Source organism: Schistosoma mansoni, chromosome 1 (genome assembly GCF_000237925.1).
Source record: "Schistosoma mansoni strain Puerto Rico chromosome 1, complete genome".
Classification (NCBI taxonomy): Eukaryota; Metazoa; Platyhelminthes; class Trematoda; order Strigeidida; family Schistosomatidae; genus Schistosoma; species Schistosoma mansoni.
In genome coordinates, this window is record NC_031495.1 from 65,425,790 (window position 1) to 65,428,541 (window position 2,752).

The window sequence follows — 2,752 nt, forward strand, 5'->3', positions numbered from 1 at the left end:
TCAACAGGGAACCCTGGATTCGGGTTTCGTACTACTTGGCACTCGTCAGCAAGGTGTACCTGTAATCTTGACCACCTCCAACCACCATCTTACCTCAATATATATAGTGCAAGCAGTGTCGAGTCACCTAGACTGGTGGCCACATTGCAACTTGATCGATAGCATTCGATCAGCACTAAGAAGGACTTGACACGCATGACATTGATCACCACCCAGTGATCAATCAATTGTGATTCTGATCTCTTGTTAAATCAAAGTAACGCTAGAAAGACAAGATATACTAAATAACATGGATTCATTATATTTCAAAGGTTCTCATCAGTTGGAAACGACTTGAATTTACATTATTACTCTAAAAATTCGTTTACACACAGTAATCAGTGGAGTTTAGTTTGAACTAGGATAAGAAACAAGAAGGGGAAACAACTTCTTCAACATAATGGGTAAGATCACTTTAGATCTTTATGTTGAATATAAAGTCATGAAAATATAGAAGTGAAGTTATCAATCATCATAAATAGGTAATAAATAAACATAAATGGCTAATAAATAAGTAATAATCAAGGTATGTATTTCACACAGAATAAAAGTTAACATCCCGAGTGAATGTCATTGGGAGTTTTCATTTATGCATTAAGGAGATAATGTAATTAACTAACGTTTAAATAATATAAGACAGCTATATTACAATGGAAATGAGAGGATTGACATTTTTTCCTTCTGTATGCGAAGGTTAAATTGAAAGCCGCAAGAAAGTAGATTGATGATAATTTATTAACATTAATCAAATCTTACCACTGATGCCTAGAATTGCAATCGGTTAGTCTGTTTTGGAATATGTGCATACTGTGAAAATGGTCTCGACAAAGAGAGTATATAACAGGCTTGATAAGCAGAGATGAATGGAGGGTAGCAGTGTAATATAAAGCGCTCATTTCTCTCTATTTTAGATGTAGATGTATCTGTATCAAAGAGTTAATGTTAAATAAACAAAAACAATCAACAAATAGTTCTGATCATTGTAAGTTCACCTTTTGATGTTAGTTGTCATCATGGTAATAGAAAATTTATGCTTGTCATCTACCTTCTAATATTCAGATATATGTTATTCCATGTCGCCATATGTTGGTTCTGGACGAGCCGAGATAGAAACGATAAGATGTCGGTTTATTTGCTTCAAAAAATATTTCATTGATAACCATGGATACGATTGATAACATTCTTCTAGAATCTGATTGCCATTAGAATTACTCAAACACAGTTAATTTCGCATGAAAAGTATGAGTTATGTGATAGCTGGTTATTATTGATCACAAGTTTAAATTTCATTTTGATTGAGGTTATGAATTGACAAATGTTAGACAACCATTGAAAACCTTAAAGCACAGGAAGGCCATTCGGTCCTGAATTTTGAATTCTCAGCAGTGACCATCAATGGTCCTGCAAGCGGGATCACGTTTTAAGAGAAAACAGCTAAGGTTTTCAATGGCAGTTCAACAATGAACGGTTCAAGAACAAATTGACATGAAATTCAAAACAAGATGATGTAAAATTGATCGTTTTATAGATTTGTATCAATCAGCAAATTTCTGTTGTAACCAACGTAATCTCTGTTACAGTCGAAACCGCCATTGGAATAACCTAACAACAATGACTTTTTCGATCTTAGTCAATTAGGATGAGAGTTGAGTTTCTGTACCCATGTAACTTTCAAGCGAAATGATCAACATATTGGGAACAGTTCAGCATGCACTTTTTTATAAGCATCAAACACTCTTAAGTCGTGCCAGCAGAAGTGAAACTGGGATTGATGAATGAATTGGAATTCCAAATTCCACCAAAATTGAACGCATGTGATTCCATGGAGGAAACACTAAAAACTACTCAACAAAAAAGAACCTAGTTAAGTTCAGTGTTAACTGTTCTAGAGAAATGTCAATGAACAAAATTTGAAATAAAAATAAACTAGTTAAAGGAATGCAATCTACAATCAATTAACAGTATTAACAGTATTTGGTCTTTCAGTTACGTAATAAACAACTGAATTCCCATTACACTAATGAAGTGAAGTTAGACACTAAACATTTGAAAGATTAAAAAATTTATTCCATCAAATCATGCCTAAAGAACTTATTGGTATGTTAGCAAGTAACGTTCATACATTGGTCGCATGTGAAATGAATCTAATTTGTCACTTAGGTTAATGATGACAACATGAGACATAAATTGAATACTCGAGTTGAGCAAAAACACAAACCAATCGCCATATTTAAAAAGTGACTCTTTATCAGAAGGATTGGGAAAAATATATCAATATTACTGGTTGATGTCGAGGTTTGTAGACATTTTACGAAATCGAATTACCGAAGTGTATTTGGGCGTAACTCGCATTATTTTATTGCCCTATTTGATTGTGATGATGGTCACTCGAAGTAATGATTCCTAATGTAATAACACTTATTACTTGTAATGATGCTGGTTTTTGGCAGACAAGTGGTCTATTTGTGACTTCAAACTTGGAAGCTATTTGTATCCTGATAATTTGAGTGATTTATTTCTTATTACTTAACCATAGACCCCGATGATAGTAAAACCAGTGAAATCACATTATTCCTGCCAAGTAAGCTTTCAGAAAACAATACAACTTAAGTAAGTATCTGAATTTATCTAAACCGGTTCAGCTCCAGCTATTCGCCTTTCTTTGTAGTTGGAAAAGCTTTTTCCTATTATTTTGTATTGTTTTCAAAGGTGA